The sequence below is a fragment of the Aquarana catesbeiana genome, linkage group LG10 (genome assembly GCF_042186555.1).
Source record: "Aquarana catesbeiana isolate 2022-GZ linkage group LG10, ASM4218655v1, whole genome shotgun sequence".
Lineage (NCBI taxonomy): Eukaryota > Metazoa > Chordata > Amphibia > Anura > Ranidae > Aquarana > Aquarana catesbeiana.
The window spans coordinates 16,091,732-16,118,542 of NC_133333.1; the positions used below are offsets into that span (position 1 = coordinate 16,091,732).

General features: G+C 43.2%; 1 protein-coding gene across 1 annotated transcript in view; it reads left to right on the forward strand.

Annotated features, from left to right (window-relative positions):
* The first annotated feature begins 6,184 nt into the window (after positions 1-6,184).
* The window catches only part of LOC141110387 (beta-1,4-galactosyltransferase 3-like), a 163,677-nt gene continuing 143,050 nt past the window's right edge, over positions 6,185-26,811 (forward strand). Inside the window, exon 1 of the mRNA XM_073601706.1 lies at positions 6,185-6,372. The gene's annotated coding sequence lies outside the window, so the exon portion shown is untranslated. The remainder of the gene's footprint in view (positions 6,373-26,811) is intronic.

Here is a 26,811-nt window from a genome sequence, read left to right on the forward strand (position 1 = left end):
TTACCCCAATTTCTTTGTATAATGTGAAAGATGATGTTACGTCCAGTAGACAGATATCTAACATATCATGCTTTAAAATTGCGCATGCTTCTGTAATGGCGACAAACTACAGTACTTACAAATTTCCATAGGCGACACTTTTTTTTTTTAGAGACCCGCTTGGACATATCCGTATCCGGGTCAATCAAAACCTTTTCTAAATCCGTATTCTGTACCCGTATCTCAGGCCCCCCAAACTGGGCATTTGCTGCATGTCGCAGTTGTACATATCAGAAGAACCAAGTCTTGGGCACTCCAAACTGTTCCCTCAACTGGGCAAACATGCACAGATGGTCATCCTTACAGATGTGGTGTAAAAATTTAATGCCATTCTTCGCCCAGGTCGCTTGTCTGTCAGAGAGTTTCATAAACTCCCCCAAGAATCGGTTGCACCATAGAGGGCTGTTTGGAGATAGCCACAAGGGTTCATCCCCCCGCCGTTGAGAGCACAAATGAAACACTTTCCCAGGTAATGCCATGACCGAACCCACCTTTCTCCCCAGGATCCCTTTCCTATAGAGTATGTTCTGGAGGGTTTCTTGTGAGGTGGAAATTGCTGCATCTAACAAGCTAGTGGCATTAGGTGTCTGTGGAGACATCCGCCAGTGCAGAAAAGATAGCTGTGAGGCCAAAAAATAGGAGCGCAAATCCGGAAGGGCCATCCCTCCCATTGTAACTGGTAATTTCAATATCGCCAAAGACACCCTGGGAGCTTTGGAGCCCCACAAAAAACCTACAATAATGGAATCATTGTGCCTGAAGACCTGAAGACCCATAGTGTCACAAAAACTGGGGAGTTCGAGAGGATATAAAGAAACTTGGGGAGGAAAATCATCTTAAACAGATTTATCCGCCCCATCAAGGTGATCGGTAAGTTCTGCCATCTTTGAACCTTCTCTCAAAAATTTCCCACAACCAGTGACAAATTGGTCTCCAGGAACTTAGAAATGGGAAGCTGAATCTCAATTCACAAATACCTGAAAGAGGTAGATAACGGAATGAGGCATTCCGGCGGGACTCTCACCGCTTCATAGGCGTCACTTTAAACGTCTTTACAGGTTACCAGTTTAGAATTACAGAGCAGGTCTAGTGCTAGAATTATTTCTCTCACTCTATCGTTGGCAGCGATACCTCACCTGTGTGGTTTGAATACCGTTTACATATGCGGGCGCGACTTATGTATGCGATCGCTTCTGTGCGCGAGCACAGAGGGATATGGGAGCTTTAAAAAAAATGTTTATTATTAATTATTTATTTTACTTTTTATTTTTTATTTTTACACTGTCCCTTAAAAAAATGTTTTTATCACTTTTATTCCTATTACAAGGAATGTAAACATCCCTTGTAATAGAAATAAGGATGACAGGTCTTCTTTATGGAGAGATCTGGAGGTCAGAAATTTTTTTTTTTTTTAATTTTCTTCCAGCCTGGACTGGAAGTGAAAACATGACATCACTCCTGTCCTCCAAAGCCATAGAGTCGATCAAATAGTGTTAACTCTTTGATCACCTATGAAAACAGCCTGCAGCACCGCTGGATCGTTTCTCGGGCCAACCGTTTGCTGAGAAAGTCGGCTGCCTGCTGAAAAAAATGGTACCGGGTTATGGCTGATATCTTCAGCCATAAGCCTGGTAAACTACTTGCAAACCGCAACGTATATATATATATATATATATATATATATATATATATATATATATATATATGTGAGATATATATATATATGTGATATATATTATATATATATATATATATATATATATATATATAAATAAATATATATATGTGTGATATATATATATATATATATATATATATATATATATATAAAAATAAATATATATATGTGTGATATATATATATATATATATATATATATATGTATGTATTGCGGTCGGCAAGTGGTTAATGATACTTTTGCTAAAATATACTGTATACTGTATATATATTTGTAGGTGTACTCGATGTTTGCTGAGAAAGAAGTAGCTATCAGGAGACAGGTCTTTTTTGTTAAACCATGGCGTAAGTTTGTCTTTGTCTATCAGCAAAGCCATTGATCACCAAGTCAGTGCTAACACATGGATTTCTTTGAAAATAAACCCATGTTACTGCATTTTTGTTAAACAAATTTTTCTTAGTCACTCGTCATGGCAGAAATGGTCATCGAGTTCACAGGTGCAGTTCCTGCAGAAAGTTAAGTAAGATCTTTCCAGCGGAGACTCAGACTGTAACAAGTAGAAATGTTGATCACAGCACCAATCCTGAGGAATAGTTGTCTTCCTTCCAGACATCGGTGAAAAGACTATCATCAATGTTTTGGGACCACACAGTACTGTTTCTCAAGGGGAACCTGTTTTGTCCTGAAACTTTGGCAAGTGATTCTCTTTTCACTGATGCCTAAATAAAAGCCTGTGAAGGTTCTCATTTATCCAGGTCATGGTATAGCTGGTAGCAGGTAATCATATTCAACTGGACTTGATTTTTAATGTTGAAGATGTTTTGTAGCTTCTCCAAGCCACTTCTTCAGTTCCAAATGATTGTGAGGAACATACCTCACCCATAGGTGTGCGCAGCCTATTTTATTAGGGTGTGCACCTCAAAGCTCCAACACATATGCCTTTGTGACATATTAACCGGGCCTCTTCCCCACTCATCATCCTAAAACAATGGGGGGGAGCAGGTGAGCACACAGGGGAACCTGGGCAGCAGAAAGAAAAGGAACTGGGACAAGAGGGGTGGCATACATTGGTACCAATCCCCTGTATTTTCCTCCCGTGGCAGCTGAATATCGGCGAGAGGAAGAGGAGGAGGAGGAGAAGCCTACTTTCAGCTGCTGCAGAAGAAAATACAGATCGGTCCCTTATGTTCCACTCCAGCCGCCTGTCCAGGTTCTGGGGGTCGGCAAGTAAGGATCGCGGCTTACCTGTCACCTGCCCACAATTGATGAGTTGCCAACTCCAGGATTAGGGTGTGCCTAGGCACACCTGGCACACCGCCTATGACCTCACCATTTATATCCACACGGGTACCACAGACATCTTGATCAAAACACCAAGGAATGTGTAGATATTGATTGCTTAAGAACAGGATGGAGCTGTCAAAGTTGTGGATCCACCATGTTCTAGTTACATAAGATCTATATATTGGGGAGACAAAGAAATCTCTCCAAAAATAAATGGCCCACCATAGGAGGACAAGTTGTACAGATCAAGGCTTTCCAGCGGAGACACAGACTGTAACAAGTAGAAATATCCATCACAGCACCTAGCCTGAGGAATGATTGTCTTCTTTCCAGACGTCAGTGAAAAGAATATCATCAATGTTTTGGGACCACATAGTACTGTTTCCCAAGGGGAACCTGTTTGGTCCTGAAACTTTGGCAGGTGATATTTTTTTCACTGATGCCTAAATAAAAACCTGTGAATGTTCTTTTTATACAGGTCATGGTATAGCTGGTAGTAATTAGTCATATTCAACTGGACTTGATCTGTAATGTTGAAGAAGTTTTGTAGCTTCTCCAAGCCACTTACTTAGTTACAAATGGTTGTGACGAACATACCCAAGCATTAAAATCCACACAAGTACCACAGACATCTTAATCCAAACACCAAGGAATGTGTAGATATTGATTGTCCAAGAACAGGATGGAGCTGTCAAAGTTGTGGATCCACCATGTTCTAGTTACGCAAGATCTGCATACTGGGGAGACAAAACAATCTATCCAAAAATGAATGGCCTACCATAGGAGGACAAGTTCTACAGATCAAGGCTTGACAGTTTTTCAACACCATAATGAAAAGGGACATTATTTTGAGGTCAGTGAGGTGCATTTTTTGGACAGAGAGAACAACTGGATCACAGTGTGAGGCTATCTACCTCACACCGGAACACCCATCACCAGTGGCGTCGCTAGGGGGTGGCTTTTGGGGCTATAGCCCTGAATCTGCTATGGCCCTGAATCTGGAGCCCATAGCCCTGAGTCTCAGCAGGGGTCCCCAAGGGAAGGGGGGGCTCTCTGGGGACTCTGATGCAAGGGGGAGGCTCTCTGGGGACCTTGATGTAAGGGGGGGCTCTCTGGGTATCTTGATGCGGGGGGGACTCTCTGGGGACCCTGATGTAAGGGGGGCTCTCTGGGGATCCTTATGTAAGGGGGGCTCTCTGGGGACCTTGATGTAAGGGGGGGGCTCTCTGGGGATCTTGATGCAGGGGGGGGACTCTCTGGGGACCCTGATGTAAGGGGGGCTCTCTGGGGACCCTTATGTAAGCGGGGGCTCTCTGGGGACCCTGATGTAAGGGGGGGCTCTCTGGGGATACACACACACGTATATTACTGTATATACATGTGTATGCCCGCCCAAGCATATGACTTTCCTTACTACGCTGCTATGGGCTCTAGCCCCAGATCTTTTGTAGACCTAGCAATGCCCCTGCCCATCACAGAAACCTTAATCCAATCATCATGGAATGTGTAGATCAGGGGTGCCCAACCTTTTGAAGAGCGAAGATCACTTAAGCGACTTGGTAACCGGTCACGGGCCTCATTGAGCAGAGCGGGCGGATGACAAATCCGTGTCTACTCTGCATATGCAGAGCAAACACGGACACAGCCCTCTCTGCTCTATGGGCTATCCGATCCACCCAGACAGAAGGGGGTAAGTTCCTCTCTGTTTTTGAAGTGGATCGGTTTGGAGGTAGACAGGTGTAAATGGACACAAGTCTGTTTACATCTGCCGCTCCATAGAGGTGGACGGAGGGGCCGATTGGGTCAGCCTGAAAAACAGACAGGCGGACCTGATGGGACCAATAGTTTGAAAAGGGCCTAAGTCTGCTTTCACATTGATGCTTTGCGGGTAATGGCATCCCAGTCTTAGTCCATAGGGTTCAATATTAAGTTGGCCCACCCTTTGCAGCTATAACAGCTTCAACTCTTCTGGGAAGGCCGTCCACAAGGTTTAGGAGTGTGTCTATGGGAATGTTCGACCATTCTTCCAGAAGAGCATTTGTGAGGCAGTATCTTGCAGTCTCCACTCTAATTCATCCCAAAGGTGTTGAGGTCAGGCCAGTCAAGTTCCTCCACCCCAAACTCGCTCATCCATGTCTTTATGGGCCTTGCTTTAAAGTTTCTTTAACCTTTTTGGAAACCGAACTGTAGGGGAAGATACATGGCGGCAGATCGTTCTGGGTCTTGTCGGAGAGCCTGCAGTATTCCAGCCAAGGGGGTCCCAGTCTGACTCCAGCCCAGGGCCCAATTTACATAAAACTGGCCCTACTGCTCCCGTAGTTGCTTCTCAAGTGGTCACGTGAGAAGGAAGTGAGATGAAACCTTCTGAATGGGGTCATGGGCAGCAATAAAAAGTCTTGAAGATATCTGAGGCCTAAACTATAACTAAAGACAATTTTTTTTAAAGTTTTGGATGGAGTGGATAGGCATTAGAACACCTGTCTGTTTTTTATTGTTGTCCCTGTCCCCATGAGGGAGATTCACCCTCTCTACTGGTCTTGTTACTGTTCTCATTGAAAGTCTCACATTTAGGGTTGTCACTAGAACGGTAATAGAGGGGAAATTGTTTAATGGGGACACTAGTTCTGGTGACAACCAGGGATTTCCGCATTTTCCTCACTTCCTGTTTGGCTATGGGACAGGAAGTTAATGGAAATCTCCCCAATGGGACACAAATGGCAAAAATAATCCTGACAGGGGTTATAACCCTCCCTTATTTTATGCAAAATGAAAGAAAAAAAGTTTTGTAATTAGTTCTACTTGAAACAATGGTAGGAATTTGCTTTAAATAATTAGGAATCAACATCGCCAGAATAGGTACAGTTTTTATTGATAATGTTTATTCCTCTCAGGAATGTTATTTACCATTCTTCCAATTTTTTAGGCATTTTGAAGGTTTTTGTTATTCTTTGTGTATTTCACTTTATTATAACTGATGAGTAACACTTTATTTTCTTCTACACGTGAATAGTGACAACCCCGACAGACCCCTCAGTGACCTGGACTCAGGCCCCCCAAAGTCTGTCAGGCGTCTCCATGGCAACCGCGGGACGCCTCTCCAGGGCCGCGCGCGCGGAGGGGGGCGACGAAGGAGCGCGTCACAGCCCGTCACGTGACCCACGGACGGCGGACGGGGCGCGCTTCACGTGACCGAAACCCCCAATCCCCTCCCTCCTCCCAGAACCCCCCCTGTCCGGTCCGGACACCGGTGACCCCGCGCAGCACGTGAGAGGGGCGGCCAGCTGTACCCCTCCCCCACCCTTCCCTGGTGAGGGGAGCCCGGGACCCCGGAGGAGGAGGAGGGCGGGTCATATAACGGGACAGAGAGTGAGGTGAGTGCGGGGGGCGGGGCTGTGAGCCTGGACCGTATACTGCGCTCTCCTCCATATAGTATATACCTCCAGAGCCTGTATACTGTGTATATATATACACCTCCAGAGCCTGTATACTGTGTGTATATATACCTCCAGAGCCTGTATACTGTGTGTATATATACCTCCAGAGCCTGTATACTGTGTGTATATATACACCTCCAGAGCCTGTATACTGTGTGTATATATACCTCCAGAGCCTGTATACTGTGTGTGTATATATACCTCCAGAGCCTGTATACTGTGTGTATATATACACCTCCAGAGCCTGTATACTGTGTGTGTGTATATATATATACACCTCCAGAGCCTGTATACTGTGTGTGTATATATTGTATATACCTCCAGAGCCTGTATACTGTGTGTGTATATATATACCTCCAGAGCCTGTATACTGTGTGTGTGTATATATTGTATATACCTCCAGAGCCTGTATACTGTGTGTATATATATATATATATATATACCTCCAGAGCCTGTATACTGTGTGTGTATATACCTCCAGAACCTGTATACTGTGTGTATATATTGTATATACCTCCAGAGCCTGTACACTCAATATGTAGATCCTGTGTACTGTACCTGTAGTCTGTATAATGTATGTTATACCCCCAGAGACATTACAATACCAGCACAGAGTGTGTACATGTTATATACCTCTAGAGCCTGTATATGCTGTACATCATATATCTGTGTTATGTGTATTATATCCTCCCGGGGGGGGTGTGTGTGTCTCTTTCATATACTGTATTACATGGTATGGGGGTATAGTCTGTATAATGTGCTTCATACCCCAGAGATCCTGTATAGTGTGACCTCCAGAGCCTGCACAATGTATATATCCTACCCCCCCACCCCCATACATTGTATATACCCCAATACATTCTATACCGCCCCCCCCCATACATTGTATATACCCCAATACATTCTATACCGCCCCCCATACATTGTATATACCCCAATACATTCTATACCCCCCCATACATTGTATATACCCCAATACATTCTATACCCCCCCATACATTGTATATACCCCAATACATTCTATACCGCCCCCCCCATATATTGTATATACCGCCCCCATACATTGTATATACCCCAATACATTCTATACCGCCCCCCCCCCATACATTGTATATACCCCAATACATTCTATACCCCCCCATACATTGTATATACCCCAATACATTCTATACCGCCCCCCCATACATTGTATATACCCCAATACATTCTATACCCCCCCATACATTGTATATACCCCAATACATTCTATACCCCCCCCCATACATTGTATATACCCCAATACATTCTATACCCCCCCATACATTGTATATACCCCAATACATTCTATACCGCCCCCCCATACATTGTATATACCCCAATACATTCTATACCCCCCCATACATTGTATATACCCCAATACATTCTATACCGCCCCCCATTCATTGTATATACCCCAATACATTCTATACCGCCCCCCATACATTGTATATACCCCAATACATTCTATACCGCCCCCCCATACATTGTATATACCCCAATACATTCTATACCGCCCCCCCATACATTGTATATACCCCAATACATTCTATACTGCCCCCCATACATTGTATATACCCCAATACATTCTATACCCCCCCCATACATTGTATATACCCCAATACATTCTATACCGCCCCCCCCATACATTGTATATACCCCAATACATTCTATACCGCCCCCCCCATACATTGTATATACCCCAATACATTCTATACCCCCCCATACATTGTATATACCCCAATACATTCTATACTGCCCCCCATACATTGTATATACCCCAATACATTCTATACTGCCCCCCATACATTGTATATACCCCAATACATTCTATACCGCCCCCCCATACATTGTATATACCCGAATACATTCTATACTGCCCCCCCATACATTGTATATACCCCAATACATTCTATACCGCCCCCCCATACATTGTATATACCCCAATACATTCTATACCGCCCCCCCCATACATTGTATATACCCCAATACATTCTATACCCCCCATACATTGTATATACCCCAATACATTCTATACCGCCCCCCATACATTGTATATACCCCAATACATTCTATACCGCCCCCCCATACATTGTATATACCCCAATACATTCTATACCGCCCCCCATACATTGTATATACCCCAATACATTCTATACCGCCCCCCCATACATTGTATATACCCCAATACATTCTATACCCCCCCATACATTGTATATACCCCAATACATTCTATACTGCCCCCCCATACATTGTATATACCCCAATACATTCTATACCGCCCCCCATACATTTTATGTACCCCAATACATTCTATGCCGCCCCCCATACATTTTATGTACCCCAATACATTCTATACCGCCCCCCATACATTTTATGTACCCCAATACATTCTATACCGCCCCCCCATACATTGTATATACCCGAATACATTCTATACTGCCCCCCCATACATTGTATATACCCCAATACATTCTATACCCCCCCATACATTGTATATACCCCAATACATTCTATACCGCCCCCCATACATTTTATGTACCCCAATACATTCTATACCGCCCCCCATACATTTTATGTACCCCAATACATTCTATACCGCCCCCCCATACATTGTATATACCCCAATACATTCTATACCGCCCCCCCATACATTGTATATACCCCAATACATTCTATACCGCCCCCCCTTACCTTGTATATACCCCAATACATTCTATACCGCCCCCCCCCCCATACATTGTATATACCCCAATACATTCTATACCGCCCCCCCTTACCTTGTATATACCCCAATACATTCTATACCCCCTGACTCGGATATATTGATGATAGGCAACTCCTATCCTCATATTGATTAGTGGTTCCAAATTAATAATAACTACTGCAGTAGGGAACAGACACAAAAGATACGCTCAGCATCTTTCCAAATAATTGTTCTGCTTTATTATGACGCAATTGAAGGTTTTTATGCACATGATTACGTAGGTATCAAATTAATATTACAATTGTACATTTATGGTAACAAGGGGCGTTACATAGGCAGGCTAATTCTAATCAGGACTCGAAAGAATGTAAACATTTACTGAAAACATTATTAGTGCTGTGTGCACAGTGAGGGCAGTGTGCAATAAATACAAAATACAATACAATTATATACAGAACTTACAAATTTCCATTACAGTCTCCCCTCTTTTGATCAATATTTTGATCACTAACCATACCTGCTATCACCTTTAACCTGGAACCTCCACATGCTTAGGTGGAGGTAGTCCTGGCCAAAGAGGCAAAGAAACTCCATTGTGGAGAAAATAATAGCTGAGCAACTTTTTTCATTACCAAATGACTTTTTATTGTGAAAAACAAATGATTGATAAGACATATTTACAGAGTACTGGCTGTACACTCCTGTGACCAGAATGGCCTTCTAGCTGAATTGTGAGCATGCTGACTTATCAGCATATGTAAACACAGACAATTCTACATAATATGGAAGACAAACAAAAGAAAAATATGACTTCAACATGGCTAAACTACTTCTCAAATATGTATATCCCGTACAATTAAAGTAATTGAATCAAAAAGTACCCTAGACTGTGATCACAAGAGGGAAACAAATCAAACACAGAGATTTCTTTAATTTAGTCATTTTTGCAGTGTCTGGTGTGGATCCAGGTGACTTTTCCTTCAAGTTTTGCAAAAACTGTACATGAAATAGATGCTGTATTGAGTCTCCAAACTTTTCCTTATATATAAATGTCTCTTAACAATCCACAAGTCACCTGGCTTTAGTTTTAGATCCTTCCAAACTTTTAGGAACTGGAATTGGGGAAAAAAACACATAAATGAGTTTGTCAAAAAACCTTAAAAGATCATCAACATTCTCTGTAAGATCCGAATGGAGGACTTCAGCTGCTGAGACAAAATATAAGCAAGTGAGTAACACCCTCCCAAACAAAATCTCATAGGGAGAGAGCCCAACATCCCCCTTAGGGGCTTCATAAAATATAAGAAAACATTCAGGCAAAAGTTTTCTAGTTTCTTACTCTACTTTGTCCGCTACATTGTAGACAGTAGGGGGTGTAAAAATAAAACCTTAAAACTTCTAGTAAGGACTCTCCTATTAAAAATGATTTCCTCTGTTACTCTCTGTACTTTCTGCACTCTATACTTACAAACTACTTCTGATAACACTTTTTACTGTGGCCTTTGCCAGTAGCATTTCCCATTGGACATCCAAAAAACATGTCCATACAGACAAAATGCATACTCGTAAGATCCTAACTTGAGCATCTGGATATATCTTTTTGTAATCTCTGGAAGGGATGTTCAGCTTTTGGTAACACCTTTGGTAACAGGTAAAACAAGAAGTGGTATGTTATAAAAACAACTGTGGAGAACCCTGGCTCTATCCCACGCTCATTTACTAAGGCAGCCATAACTTCTTGTGACTGATGACACGGTCCATGTGTCAAGCTGGAGGGAAAAGAGTGGCTGGCAGACATAAATGATCACCTTTTCCAAAGTCCTGTTTCATAAGAAGTTGCCCCCTGTGGACCACTTGTTCTTCTCATTCTGGGGTCCTTAAAGTTGAATTATTAATCCCAGCTATACTGGGCCAGAACTAGGGTGGAATCTGTGAGTTGCACAGACCCATCAAGTGTCCGGGGCTGTAAATGCAGCATCCTTAGTCACCTGGTCTGCTTCCATGTGTGAAAGTTAATATGGCTACCTCAGCAAGAACCTGGAAGGCTGAAAACAGCCGATCAAATTAACTTGGCATGCTTTATTGGTTTACCTGCCAAAGTAAAAACAAACTTCTGGCCCTTCAAATGGAACCAAAAGCTCTCTATATCTCAACTATCTATATAAATATACACTTTTTATAGCTCACAGGCTTTGCTAAAACATGGAGCTCTGCTTCATGAGCTGGGGAAAAAAGATCCAATGACTTTGAATACAGAGTATCCTTCTGGGTGATAAACTGCATACTCAAATCTACAAAAAATGTAATATCTGGGTCTTCAGGGAGTGTGTCCTGCACTGGGCTCACAGCAGCTGATTCCTACACCATCAATTTAACACATGTGTCTTCCTTTGTCTCCAGCCTCCTCCAATAGAGGCAATAAGGTGGCTGGATTCAAATGTACACATTTTTCATTGTTAGATTTGTACATAAACAAACTCATATTGTAAACCTTTCATTAGACAAACATTTAGTTATCTGTATATTTGCTGCACAGAATGTCGGACCAATAAAAATTAAATGTTGGACCAAAACAATATCTAACTTTGTCTAATAGCACCTTTGCATAAAAGCTGCGGCTCTGATATATCGGGGTGAACCCTTCATTACTGGGTCCAGCTTCCATAAATATATTACAATGGCTTGTTTTCTATCACGCTGTTTGTGTAAGAAATCCAGTTTCATGTTTCAAAAGACAACTATTTCCTGGCAATATTATAATAAATGATAACAATACCCTGCGGTCATGGAGAGATGCCCATAAATCCAAAATATTCTTCTGCTTATACCACAGTACTTAGGCCCCTTTCACACTGGGGCGGTAGGGGGCATCGGCGGTAAAACAGCGCTATTTTTAGCGCTGTTTTACCGCGGTATTCGGCCGCTAGTGGTGCGGTTTTAACCCCCCGCTGGCGGCCGAAAAAGGGTTAAAACCCCTCCTATAGTGCGGCTATACCCGCGCTGTCCCTTTTGATTTCAATGGGCAGGAGCGGTTTAGGAGCGGTGAATACACCGCTCCTTCACCGCTCCAAAGTTGCGGCTTGCAGGAGATTTTTTCTTCTCCTGCCAGCGCACCGCTTCAGTGTGAAAGCCCTCGGGTTTTCACACTGAACAAACAGCGGAGGCTGTTTAGGGGCGGTTTGCAGGCGCTATTTTTAGCGCAATAACGCCTGCAAACCGCCCCAGTGTGAAAGGGGCCTTACAAGGAAAAGGGGCACATCATTTCACAATCCACACATTCTGCTTTGGATTTCAAAAATAAAAATAAATAAAAACAAAAGGATCAACAATCTGTATGATGGACCAGAAAGCATCAAAAACTATAAGGCCCCTTTCACACATGCGGACCGTATGTCCGTATTTCATCCATCCGTTTTCGGATGAAATACGGACATACAGCCATCCCTATGGGATAGCGGGTGTCAGCGGATGTACATCCGCAAACACCCGATGTCATCCGGCTCTGCTCTCGTCCGATTCTGTGGACGGAAGAAAATCCTATTTTTCTATCCGTCTGCAGAGCGGATCGGAGGAACACGGACAGACGGTCCGTGTTCCTCCGATCCCCCATAGGGGAGAGCGGAGATCTGACGGGGCGGTCCCTGCACAGTGTGCGGGTCCCGCCCTGTCATCTGCCTGCTCAGCTGGGGAAAACGGAAAGATCCCCGCTGAGCAGCGGATGTGCACGGGGCGGATCAACACGGATCCGTCCCGTGTGAAAGGGGCCTTAAACAACTGGCTGCAGGTGGCATCTATCCTAACAGGGTGTGTGGATTTGATGTGATGGGTCTGTTATATTTAAATTTTATTTATTATAACTCTCACATCATGGACCGCACATCAAGTTATTATCAAGAACCTTGAAATTTCATTTTTGTAGAAAAACTTCTTATGTATCCCATCCATCTTGGCTTTGTTAAATATTATGGCAGCTTTATTCAAAATAACAACCTCATCTTAATCTTTTTTCTCTCTCAATAAGGGCTTATTGTATAAACGTAAAATTACAAAAATTGTTATCTTAATCTAAACTAATCCCATTTTTACAAATTTCCCCAATAACCTGGATTTCATTTCCAACCAAAGGCTGTCTAAACCTTTTTCAATATATCAATATTATTAATAAAATGGTTAAATTCATATTAGAAATGAATATTCATTATTACTTAATTTCCCTTTTTTTAATGCACTGTTTCCACTCTCAAAAGATTTTCAATGTGTATAATACACGGTTAAATGTAACCTTCATTTTACCATGTTTGGAAAACAGATTCAAAATAATTGTGATCACATTGTTTACCATTAGATTCGTTAACCTGGCACATTTTGTTATAAATGTTTTGTCTACAAAACTGGAATTGGCATGGTGTCCTTCCAGCTTATCACTGACCTCTCATCCCAGCCACATTTCTTTCATGAGAGCACAAAGGAGGGGCTCACATCTGCGTACATGACACACACAAGTGATAGAACTAAAGGTCCCAGCATTCACACACACATACACCAATATCTCTCTAAAATCGCTTGCTTTTTCCCATTTGTACACAACACATGCATATCATTCTCTCACTTTCTTTTAACTCTTTAATATTTCCCTGCCTAAATTCTGCATTCCTTATTTTGTTCAGATATCTTTTATATCTAGCTTCTATGATCAGACGGGGAGCCAGAGTACTCATCCCATCTTCCCTCTCTGACAACATATAAAGTGTTCTGTTTTACCTCTCATTTCTCTGTTTCTGATTTTTACTAGTTGTAGTGCCTGACCCCAAATTCATCCCACAATTTAACATGAAAATGCCCCTTTCTGTCTAGTGTTAATGTCACCCTTGATCCATCCACCTAACATAGATAGCTGTTTCTCTAGCTATTTACTCTGCATGATTCTTAGTCCCTGTGGACCTTGGTAACCCAGTTACCCATTGTGGATCCCTGTCCACTTTAACCATTAATCTAGGGGCTCAGTATAGGCGGAACCGCACCTTCGGTTCATATATAGCGCTCCTCTTGCGCTGGGCATTTTTGAGGGTCTCTTACCCTTCATTCCCTTACTTAATTCAATGCCCATAATGACTGGCCAGTCTTCTCTACGTGTGCCTATACCCTCTTGCCTCTAAACTACTTTATCTAGCAGATGTACTACATATACCTGTGAACAGCACTATTCTTCCCTTTTCTTATCTATAACACTCCGATGGACAATAGACAGGGACAACATAACATATAACCACCAATCAATACAGTTTGATTAAGGGGAGTAAAATAGGTACCCTTTGTCCCGAAAATGCCTTACCGATCAAGGAAGTCTGATAACTCAAATGTAAGCAAAAGGCTCACCTCAGCCGGCTGATTATCAGAAATTCCCGGATCGTCTCAAGCTCCTCGTTTCGGATACTCAGGGTCACCTGGAATCCCCTCCTAAGGCAAAACTCGCCATGCTGACTCGGTTAAATTGATGATAGGCAACTCCTATCCTCATATTGATTGGTGGTTCCAAATTAATAATAACTACTGCAGTAGGGAACAGACACAAAAGATACGCTCCGCATCTTTCCAAATAACTGTTCTGCTTTATTATGACACAATTGAAGGTTTTTATACACATGATTACGTAGGTATCACATTAATATTACAATTATACGTTTATGGTAACAAGGGGCGTTACATAGGCAGGCTAATTCTAATCAGGACTCGAAAGAATGTAAACATTTACTGAAAACATTATTAGTGCTGTGTGCACAGTGAGGGCAGTGTGCGATACATACAAAATACAATACAATTATATGTACAGAACTTACAAATTTCCATTACACCCCCCATACATTGTATATACCCCAATACATTCTATATACCCCAATACATTCTATACCGCCCCCCTAACATTGTATATACCCCAATACATTCTATACCGCCCCCCATGCATTGCATATACCCCAATACATTCTATACCGCCCCCCCATTAATTGTATATACCCCAATACATTCTATACCGCCCCCCCTAACATTGTATATACCCCAATACATTCTATACCACCCCCTATACATTGTGTATATACCCCAATACATTCTATACCGCCCCACCATACATTGTATATACCCCAATACATTCTACACCGCCCCCCCATACATTGTATATACCCCAATACATTCTGTACCACCCCCCCATACATTGTATATACCCCAATACATTCTATACTGCCCCCCAAACATTGTATATACCCCAATACATTCTATACTGCCCCCCCCCAAACATTGTATATACCCCAATACATTCTATACCGCCCCCCCATACATTGTATATACCCCAATACATTCTATACTGCCCCCCCCATTCATTGTATATACCCCAATACATTCTATACCGCCCCCTCCATACATTGTATATACCCCAATACATTCTATACCGCCCCCCAAACGTATATACCCCAATACATCCTAAACCCCCCATAGAGCTGCACGATTAATCGTACATAGAATTGCAATCTCTAGCCTGGATTACCTCGATTTTTGGGGGGAAATGTAGCCTGAAGAGGAGGGACCGGAGGAGAAGCCTTCGGAAACCAGTGTGGAACGCAAATGGCGCTGATATCGTAACTGACGTCACCAACAGGAACTGACGTCAGCAGAGCAGAGAACGATGCTCCGCGGTGGATGCGTGGGCGGAACCACGCTACCGCTTAGTCGGAGGGCCGGGAAACGCTGCAGTGACTGCGCAGTGTGCACACTCTCCGTCACACTTCACAGAGGCAGGCTTTAGGTAATATGAAGCAATGACATATTTTAAGGAATATGGGGTGTGGTGGCGCTACCTTAGGCTAAGGGGTGATTGCTCAGGCCCTTTGTATATAATGGTGGGGGGATAGGTGTAAAGTGCAACAGTCAGCAGATGCTCCACTGATTAGACTAAAGTGCTTAAAGGCATAAACCATCCTATAATGTGACATAAAAAACGATGTACAAAAAACACAGTGACTTGACATCTACCTTCACAGATGTAAGGAAAAGATTGGTATAAACTTGTCAACCCAAAATATTACCGTGAAGTAGCACCAAAAACAGCACAGATACTGTGAAAGTGAAATATATAAACAAAATATATAAAGTGAAATATATAAACAAAATATATAAACAAAAAAAAACAAAATTTGTCCAAAACTACAATAATAATCAAAAATTATAATATTATCGAAAATGTATAAATAAAATGAATCAGTCCGATCAAACAAGTATTTGTTCTTTTTCAATATGCTGTGTGCTCAAATAATCAAGTGACTCTTGTCCCCCTTTTGGGTCCCCACTCACCAGATCCTATTACCCCTGCAGGGGTGATGTGCATATAGGAATACCCGGACATCCAGTTATTTTTTGAGAATCGTGATCTTTATTCCAAGCAAAAGAACCGTGATTCTCATTTTTCCCAGAATCGTGCAGCTCTACCCCCCCCCTCCCCCCTCCCGCCGCCATCCGGTGCTTCTCCGGGCTCTCCCGTGCCATCGGGTGCCCGGAGAAAGAATCGGCCGGCGTCAGATGTTGACGATAGAGATGACTGGTGACCAGATGGTCACCAGTCATCTCTATGACCGTCGGAGGCCCGGGCGCGACGTTATGACGTCACGCCCGGGTACCCGGAAATAAACGAAGCTGCGATCGCGGCTGTCAGCATGAGATTGGTGAATTTTTTTTTTTTCCCGATCTCATGCTTTCCAGCCTGGAGGAGAGATGCGGGGTCTTATTGACCTCGCATCTCTCCATAAAGAGGACCTGTCACATAGATTCCTGTTACAAGGAATGTTTACATTCCTTGTAATAGGAATAAAAGTGATCAAAAAAAAAAATGTTAAAGTGTAAAAATAAAAAAAATTAAGTAAAAAAATAAAATAATAACAAAAAAAAATGTAAAACGCCCCTGTCCCCCGGTAGCTCGCACTCAGAAGCGAACGCACACGTAAGTCCCGCCCACATATGTAAACGCCGCTCAAACCACACATGTGAGGTATCGCCGCGTGCGTTAGAGCGTGTGCAGCAATTCTAGCACTAGACCTTCTCTGTAACTCTAAACTGGTAACCTGTAAAAAAATTTTAATGCGTCGCCTATGGAGATTTTTAAGTAATGAAGTTTGGCGCCATTCCATGAGTGTGCGCAATTTTAAAGCGTGACATGTTAGGTATCTATTTACTCGGCGTGACATCATCTTTCACATTATACAAAAAAATTGTGCTAACTTCACTGTTTTGTTTGTTTTTTTTAATTCATGAAACTTTTTTTTTTTTTTCCAAAAAAAAAGGCGTTTGAAAAATTATTGCGCAAATACCGTGCAAGATAAAAAGTTGCAATGACCGCCATTTTATTCCCTAGGGTGTCTGCTAAAAAAAAAACATGTATAATGTTTGGGGGGGTTCTGTGTAATTTTCTAGCAAGAAAATTATGATTTTTTTACATGAAGGAGAGAAGTGCCAGAATAGGCCTGGTATTGAAGCGGTTAATATTATTATATCCCAGTTTATATTAATCGGGTATACGGTGTATCCTCCAGATTTGTCTCCCCAATCCATTTCATCCTTTTCTGTGATCCCAGATATCATCCCCCCCCCCCCCCCCCCGATCCTCCATGCTCAGTGCTTTATGTCGGATCTCATACATTATCCCCGCTGTTTGCTCAGTGATATTTTTTTCTGGGAGTGTCCGGTATGTATACATAGGTGTAGAGGATATAATAAGGAATGTTTTATTGATGGAGTGTGGATCAATATGTACTCTTTATGTTGCCCTCCATAACCCGTATATTACATACCAAACACTCCCAGAAAAATAACTTGAGATGTGATAAAACTGAGCAAACGTCAGAGAGACTCCCACTGCAAATATTCGGAGGAATTGTGATTTTTCCATACAAGCACTGATGGGGGGGGAGGGGTATTCTGCGGTCTTTTGTTGGAATATATCGTTTCTCAGGCGCACTCTTCTTAGATCCTTTGCGTCTTTATCAGGAAGTTTCGATCGGAATGTTTTCTTTCTGGGATTGTGTAATTTTGCAGAGGTGATGGATGTCTCCATCCAGAAGAAATATTCAAAGGCTGCGCCTGTGATGTCACAATGGGGTAATAGGAGAGATTACATAGTGTAGTAATCACACACAAAGGAATCGCACTCAGGTTGAAATGTCATATTTGCTCATAAAAGATTAATGTCCTGGATGTTTGGACTGTTTGCAATGAGTAGAGAGAGAAAAAATGGACTTCTCATGAACTTTGCCAGTTTTCGGCGTGAAATCTCACCCGGTGTTAAGGATCGTTCACACGGATGTATGAGAAGTAGCGCAGGATCCTGCTTTAAACATTGTCCATGCAGGGACCCTTCTGTACTGGGCCCGGGCCCCATCAGTTCAAAGGGGGAGGCCCGGGCCTCATCAGTTCAAAGGGGGAGGCCCGGGCCTCATCAGTTCAAAGGGGGAGGCCCGGGCCTCATCAGTTCAAAGGGGGAGGCCCGGGCCTCATCAGTTCAAAGGGGGAGGCCCGGGCCTCATCAGTTCAAAGGGGGAGGCCCGGGCCTCATCAGTTCAAAGGGGGAGGCCCGGGCCTCATCAGTTCAAAGGGGGAGGCCCGGGCCTCATCAGTTCAAAGGGGGAGGCCCGGGCCTCATCAGTTCAAAGGGGGAGGCCCGGGCCTCATCAGTTCAAAGGGGGAGGCCCGGGCCCCATCAGTTCAAAAGGGGGCGTGGGCCCGGGCACCTGTTGAGCAGGAGGTCAGGCTGTACTGTCTTATTGCAGATAGGCACTGATCCTCTTCTTCCTCCCCCTGCCACGCTGCCAGCTTCTCCTCTTCTTTCCCCCTCTGGCTGCACTGCAGATGGATTGGTTCTAGCACAGGCACCCCCCTCCATCTGCTGTCTGGACCCCCATGTGGGCCCCTTTCCCCCAGCAGTGCTGCCAGCTGACTTCCCCCTCCTCTCCCGCCAGCAGCTGCTGTGGGGACACAGGGGGGTATTTCAAGATGGAGAGCAGGATAAGGGGCTAGTAAATATGTAATTTACTGGCCTCTTTCTTTCCTGAATGAACACATTGAGCGATTGGTACCAATCACTGATGTGTCCATTCATCACTTAAAGTAATCACTTTAAGGCAGAAGGTTTTTTATCTTAATGCATTTTATGCATTAAGATAAAGAGCCTTCTGTGTGCAGCAGCCCCCCTAATACCTACCTGAGCCCCATCTAGATCCAGAAGTGTCTTGGCTGCCCAGGACTCCCCTCCTCATTGGCTGAGACAGCAGCACAGTGCCATTGGCTCCTGCTGCTGTCTATCAGTCAGTCAGCCAATGAGGAGAGAAAGGGGACGGGGCCGGGCCGCGGGTCGGTGTCTGAATGGACACAGGGAGCTGTGACTTGGCTCAGGTGCCCCCATAGGAAGCTGCTTGCAGTGGAGGGCACTCAGTAGGAGGGAGGGGCCAGGAGAGCTGAAGAGGGACCCGAGAAGAGGCGGGTCAGGGCTGCTCCGTGCAAAGCCAGTACAATAGAGCAGGTAAGTATAACATGTTTATTATTAACTGAAAAAAACCCCCAAGACTTTAGTATCACTTTAAGCACAGTACACTGTTTACTATGCTTCAGTTTGTGAATGAGCAGGAAGCCTCAGAGCGCTTCCTATTCATTCATCTGTGCAGCTGAGGTGACAGAGAAAGGGACTGATAATCTGTGTCCTCATTCACTTTCGGATGAGGGGGGCCCTGTCAGGTAAGCTGTGGGGCCAGTGATTTCTAACAGCAGCCCCCACTGTACACATGAAAACTAGGGGTGTTTAAAATAATCATTGAATCGATGCATCGTGATTCATCCTTAAACGATTCTGCATCTACTGATGCGGAGAAAGGCTGAATCGTGATTGCACTGATGATTTTCTTTTCGGTGCACCACTAATAAAAGATGATCATTATAAGAACCCCATGTCGGTGGTAAATGGTTTGTCTCATCCATGTAAACTGATACATTCTGCTGGAGAGCGTGTGCTTTTGAAAAAAAATGATTTTCTGGCTGAATCACCAATTGACAATAGAAGAAAACCTAAAAAAAAGAAAACGAATGCAGCCATCACGTCTAAAGCCTCGTACATACGATCGGACTTCAAACAAACTTTTCCGTGGATTTCTGTCCGAAGGGCGTTCGCCGTGAACTTGGTCTGCATACACACGGCAGGACTTTTTCAGCCAACTTTCACCAAACCGCGTGGTTCTTCAGCTCTTTACCTGCCACCCTTCGGTCCACTTCTGTATTGTTGTCTGATCTTTTGCATTGGTTCTGAGCATGCGCGTTTGGACTAAAGTCCGATGGACTTGTGTACACACGATAGGTTTTTGCACCATAGGACTTTTGTTGTCTGTTTGCACAGCGAACATTTGTCCGATGAAAACCGAAAAAAGTTTGTCCGATGGAGCGTACACACGGTCGGATTTTTTTTCCTTAAAACAGGTAATTTGCATGTTTGTTGTCAGAAAGTCCGATCGTGTGTACGGGCCTTTAGAGTTGGAAAGCTGCAATATAATAAAGGTTTGCTTTTGGGTTCAATGCCGCTTTTAATGTTATTTTATAATTTTATTATTTGGATGGTCGTATCTTTATTAAGCAGTTCGATGTCTCTTCATGTTAAAGCCCACGTGATGTCCGATTCTGGCGGCGTGATCGCACCTTTTTTATATTTCTCCCCCGTTCTGTGAAATTTCAGCTTCTGTTCCTCTGTAGCACAGATGCCGTGTGGGCGGGGAAGATTCTTGCTTAAAACTTTTCCAAATGCTCGGCCACCTCCCAATTTTATTTTTTTTTTTTCTCTTTTTACAGCTTATCGATATCTCTGGGAGATAGGTACAGCCTGTCCTGTGTCGTCCCCCCCGAGGGTTAAATGTGTGGGAGTTGGACGGGGGGGGGCTGGTCTCCTGCCACGTGCACACAGACGCTCCAGCCTGCAGCTTTTTGCTCATTGCGTTTTGTTTTTTTTTAGCTGGCCTTTAGTCAGTTCAGATTTTTGCACTCCCGTCCAAATTGGTTGCAGGCTGAATTTTATAGGGGCCTCGTAATGGGGACGCTTTACCTCAGCAGAATCTGTTAACTCAGCAAAAAAAAAAAAAAGGGAGTGCGGATTATGCAGATGCAGATTTTTTTTTTTTTTTCTTTTATGGGGTAACTTTGCCAGCAGTGTGCCGGGCCTCTGATTTTTTTTTTTTTTTTTCGCCTGTCCTGCTTTGCCTGTACCCATTAACCTTTTAGACACTGTGGAGGAGATTTAATAAAACTGGAGAGTGCAAAATCTGGTGCAGCTCTGCATAAAAACCAGCAAAAAAAAACCAAACAAAAACGCTGACATGTTTGTTACTTTAAAAAAAAAAAAAATTACTTTAATATCGATTTAACACTTTAACTACTTCAGCTCCGGAAGGTTTTACTCCCTTTATGACCAGGCCAATTTTTGCTAATCAGCACTACACAGCAAAATTTATATCTTTTTTAACACCCAAAAAAAAAAAAGCTTTCTTTTGGTGGTATTTGATCACCACTTGGGTTTTTTTTTTTACTTTTTTAACCACTTAAAGAGGAAGGTAAACTCTCTCTTTAAAAAAAAACAAAAAAAAACAAACACCCTGCAGGACAAAGGCATAATGAGCTAGTGCATAGCATACTAGCTCATTATGAATTACTTACCTGAGATCGAAGCCCCCGAAGTGACCCTCGTTCACCTCCTCCGTCGCTGATCGTGGGCGTTTACCATGTGATCGCTCCGTCAAATGACGGAGCGATAACATGTAAACAAACCGGCGTCATGTCATGATGCCGGTTCCTCTCTCTCCCCTCTGTGTACCGATCGGTACAGGGGAGGAGGGATCGGATGGCAGTAGCGCTGTGGGCTGGATGTGTAGTGCCCACAGCGCTGCTCTGTGACATGTGCAGTCACATCCATCCATCCATCCATGTTCAGCCATCCCTCCATGCTCTGCAATTCCCTGTGCAATACTCTGCAATTCCCTGTGCAATACTCTGCAATTCCCTGTGCAAAACTCTGCAATTCCCTGTGCAAAACTCTGCAATTCCCTGTGCAATACTCTGCAATAGCCTGTGCAATACTCTGCAATAGCCTGTGCAATACTCTGCAATAGCCTGTGCAATACTCTGCAATTCCCTGTGCAATACACTGCAATAGCCTGTGCAATACTCTGCAATTCCCTGTGCAATACACTGCAATTCCCTGTGCAATACACTGCAATAGCCTGTGCAATACTCTGCAATTCCCTGTGCAATACTCTGCAATTCCTTGTGCAATACTCTGCAATTCCTTGTGCAATACTCTGCAATTCCCTGTGCAATACCCCGCCATACCCGGCCATGCTCGGCCATACTCGGCTGTACTCGGCCTCTGTATGTGGCCAGGCTGTGGAAGTCTCACACATGTGGTATCGCCGTACTCAGGAGTAAGAGAATCTATTCTGTGGTGTCATTTTTGGTATGTACGTGCTATGTGTTAGAAATATTGTATAAATGGACAACTTTGTGTTAAAAAAAAAAAAAAAAAAAAGCGTTTTAACCACTTCCTGCCCGCTGTCATATGACGTCCTTGACTTTGTGTGGGAATATCTGAATGATGGGTGCAGCTACAGGCATCATTCAGATATCAGCTTTTTCATCCGGCGATTCCCTACACCATGAGAATGATCATAGCGGCTGTTCCACTGCTTGATTGTTCTTATGGGAGGCGAGATGGGACGTCCCTCCCCGCCACCCTCCAGTGCTTCTACCGACTCACCGCTATGATTGAAACCAGGATCGTTTTTTTATTTTTTTATTTCAGGCTTCCCAGCCTAGAGGTGAGATGTGGGGTCTTATTGACCCCATATCTCACTGTAAAGAGGACCTGTCATGACATATTCCTATTACAAGGGATGTTTACATTCCTTGTAATAGGAATAAAAGTGATCAAAAAATAAATTTTTTGGAAAAAAGTGTCAAACTAAAATAAATAAAGTAAAATGAACAATAAAAAAAATATTTAAAATTTTTAAAGCGCCCCTGTCCCCGTGTGCTCGCATGCAGAAGCCAACGCATACGTGAGTCCCGCCCACATATGAAAATGGTGTTCAAACCACACATGTGAGGTATCGCTGCGATCGGTAGAGCGAGAGCAATAATTTTGGCCCTAGACCTCTGTAACTCAAAACAAGTAACCAGTAAAAAATTTTAAAGCGTCGCCTATGGTTTTTTTAAGTTGCGAAGTTTGGCGCCATTATACGAGCGTGTGCAATTTTAAAGGGTGACATGTTAGGTATCTATTTACTCGGCATAACTTCATCTTTCACATTATGCAAAAACATTGGGCTAACTTTACTGTTTTGTTTTTTTTTTAAAGCACAAAACTGTTTAAAAAAAAAAAAAAAAAACGCGTTCGAAAAATTGCTGTGCAAATACTGTGCGAGATAAAAAGTTGCAGCGACCGCCATTGTATTCTCTAGGGTCTTTGCTAAAAAAAAATATAAAATGTTTTGGTGTTCTATGTAATTTTCTAGCAAATAAATGATGATTTTTACATGTAGGAGAGAAATGTCAGAATTGGCCTGGGTGCTCCTAGAATGCATGAAGGTGCTCCCTGCATGTTGGGCCTCTGTATGTGGCCACGCTGTGTAAAAGTCCCACACATGTGGTATCGCTGTACTCGGAAGTAATAGCAGAATGTGTTTTGGGGTGTAATTTGTGGTATGCACAGGCTGTGTGTGAGAAATAACCTGCTAATATGGCAATTTTGTGGAAAAAAAAGAAAAAAAAATCTTGATTTTGCAAAGAATTGTGGGAAAAAATAACAACTTCAAAAAACTCACTATGCATCTTTCTAAATACCTTGGAATGTCTTCTTTCCAAAAAGGGGTCATTTGGGGGGTATTTGTACTTTCCTGGGCTGTTAGGGTCTCAAGAAATGAGATAGGCCGTCAGTACTTCAGGTGTGATCAATTTTCAGATATTGGCACCATAGCTTTTGGACTCTATAACTTTCACAAAGACCAAATAATATCCACCGATTTGTACTTATTTTTACCAAAGATATGTAGCAGTATAAATTTTGGCCAAAATTTATGAAGAAAAATTACTAATTTGCTAAATTTTATAACCGAAACAAAGAAAAATTCATTTTTTTACCAAATTTTCAGTCTATTTTCTTTTATAGCGCAAAAAATAAAAAACCCAGCGGTGATTTAAATACCACCAAAAGACAGCTCTATTTGTGTGAGAAAAGGACAAAAATTTCATATAGATACAGTGTTGCATGACTGAGTAATTGTCATTCAAAATGTGAGAGCACCAAAAGCTGAAAATTGGTCTGGTTAGGAAGGGGGTTTAAGTGCCCAGTGGTTAATCTAGGCTTACCTGTAGGTTAAAGTGGTTGTAATGGGTTTACAACCACTTTAAGGACCGAGCCTCTTTCTGAGATTTGTTGTTTACAAGTTAAAAACATTTTTTTTTTGCTAGAAAATTACTTAGAACCCCCAAACTTTATACATTTTTTTTCCCCCCCTAACACCCTAGAGAATAAAATGGCGGTCGTTGCAATACTTTCTGTCACACCGTATTTGTGCAGCGGTCTTACAAGCGCACTTTTTTTGGAAAAAATACACTTTTTTTTTAATTCAAAAGTAAGATAACAGTAAAGTTAGCCTAATTTTTTTTATATATTGTGAAAGATGTAAATGTAAACATCCCTTGTAATAAAAAAAAAAAAGCATGACAGGTCCTCTTAAATGTGAGATCTGGGGTCAAAAAGACCTCACATCTCATATTTACACTAAAATGCAATAAAAAAAAAAGTCCCTTTTAAGAACTATGGGTGGAAGTGACGTTTTGACGTCGCTTCCACCCTGCAATGATATGGAGACGGGCGGGGGCCATCTTCCCCTCACTTGTCTCCATGTCAGGCTAGGGAGAGGTTTCGATCAGGGGGCAGGTGGGGAGGGGGGGGGCCTCTCCCGCCGCCGATAAAAGTGATCTTGCTGCGAATCCGCCGCAGAGACCACTTTTATCTTGAACAGGACCGCCCGCTGAAGAAGAGGATACCGGGGTTATGGTAGCTAACTGCTGCCATAACAACGATATTCCTCTTCAAAGTACCGACGCATAACGACGGTGGGTGGTCCGGAAGTGGTTACACGCAAAACTGCGCCTTTTTTTGTTTTTTACGTTTTTTGGTTCAATAGACTTCAATGGGAGAACTGCAGAAAAGCATAAAGTGTGTTTTTTGGCGCAGTTTGCATTTTTTTTTTTCTTTTTTTTTTTAAATATGCCCAACAACAAATTCCCCCCCCCCAAAAAAAGAAAAAAAAAACCCAAATTGCAGTAAAATCACGGTATGAAAACCATGGAAAGCACTGCAGAAACTCTCAAAAGAAAACTGCAATGGTGTGTAAGGCCTAGTTTACATTGCCTGCTACAGTTTTTACTGCCCTCTGAAAAGCTATCTGGTGTGGATCACTTTCTCAGAGGGAGGTTGACGGGCGTCTGGGAGGCGGTATGTTGCCTACTCAGTTGTAGGCCTCTAATGGTCAAGCCAGAGATTTCCATTTAGGCTTTATGTTGCCTACTCCGTGCCTGTTTTAACCTTTTAAAAGCCTGCATAACCATGTGAATTGAATGGGTCTCATTGGACAGGGGTGGCACGGGGTAACATTTTTTGCAGTGGCATGTGCGCATACCCCATCCACCTTGAACGGGTCTCGTTGGGCAGGGGTGGCACTGGGTACATTTTTTGCAGTGGCATGTGCGCAACCCCATCCAGCTTGAACGGATTTTGTTCGGCAGGGGTGGCATGGGGTACATTTTTTGCAGTGGCATGTGCGCAACCCCATCCAGCTTGAACGGGTCTCGTTGGGCAGGGGTGGCACTGGGTACATTTTTTGCAGTGGCATGTGCACAACCCCATCCAGCTTGAACGGGTCTCATTGGGCAGGGGTGGCACTGGGTACATTTTTTGCAGTGGCATGTGCGCAACCCCATCCAGCTTGAACGGGTCTCATTGGGCAGGGGTGGCACTGGGTACATTTTTTGCAGTGGCATGTGCGCAACCCCATCCAGCTTGAACGGATTTTGTTCGGCAGGGGTGGCACTGGGTACATTTTTTGCAGTGGCATGTGCGCAACCCCATCCAGCTTGAACGGATTTTGTTCGGCAGGGGTGGCACGGGGTAACATTTTTTGCAGTGGCATGTGCGCATACCCCATCCAGCTGCCTTTACATTCTAGGGCAGGCGGTCAGGAGGTAGTAAAACCACAGCTCAACCACCTCTTTTTTTTACTGCCCTCCGACCACAAGTATAAACTAGCACTAAGATTGGTGAACGCTGACTTCATCATCATGTTGCTGTTCCTTTATTGTCCAATCAGCAGGGCAGGAATGGCTCCTTGAGCCGCAGCTATTTGTATAGGACTGAGCTCATCCGCTTCCCGTTCAGAAAGTGTAAGGCTGGACATGAGGCCTGGAATAAATCTTTATGTGTTACGTCTGCAGGCACTGTCTTTGCTTTGCACCATGGGAGCGTGCTGGGAGATAACGGGAACTTGTTATGAAGTGCCTTGGCTCGCTCTTCATTCCCTCCAGCTAGA